Source organism: Branchiostoma floridae, unplaced genomic scaffold, assembly GCF_000003815.2.
Source record: "Branchiostoma floridae strain S238N-H82 unplaced genomic scaffold, Bfl_VNyyK Sc7u5tJ_492, whole genome shotgun sequence".
Classification (NCBI taxonomy): domain Eukaryota; kingdom Metazoa; phylum Chordata; class Leptocardii; order Amphioxiformes; family Branchiostomatidae; genus Branchiostoma; species Branchiostoma floridae.
Window position 1 is genome coordinate 17,754 of NW_023365882.1, and position 750 is coordinate 18,503.

The following is a 750-nucleotide window of genomic DNA, read 5'->3' on the forward strand; positions in this document are numbered from 1 at the left end:
ACCTAGTAGACTCGTCTTGGCGAATACTTGAGGGTCAGGCACAGCTCAAATATACATAACAAGCAAGCAGATAGCCCTTTGCGCCACTGTTGGATAATACATTACTATGGTCAATGTGCAGACAGGACTTGTTGTAAAAGTCTGTTGCAACAGGACTTGATTTTACAGAGTGATGACGAACAAGACAAAACAAAAGTTTCTAGTGTGGGTGCCCGCACATGTCACTAGTACCCATTTCTGTAGAATTTGTCTGACATATTGAAATGGCTTGAATGGAGGGACTCGCCGGCGATGTAAACATGGAAGCAAATTGCCCCAACGTCATGTCATACGTCACCGGAAACGCTTCAGAGATACACGCTGGTGCATGGTGAATGGCAAAACTTGAACGACAACAGGGCCTAGCAGGCTAAGGGGGGGGGGGGGTGCTTCTGGCTCTCAGTGTCACAGCTGGCACACATATGCTTCTCGGTGAAACTCACCTGTTGCTCCGAAAACGGTGATAAGTTTCGCCATATTGATGTGAGTCTGTTGCTGAACGCTGCATGCACGCCAGCCGTGGGTCCTGTTTCGCTATAAGCCTTCTCACATTAGTTAGGGCGCATGTGCGGCGACAGGAATTCTAGGTAATATGTCAAAGGGTAAGTCACTCAAAAAGTAAACAGTCCTTGTCTTGGCCATTGTTTCGATTTCCATAACAATATCCAGACTCTCGATGGGCGCTACTTAATTTGAATGGTTTGATCCTAT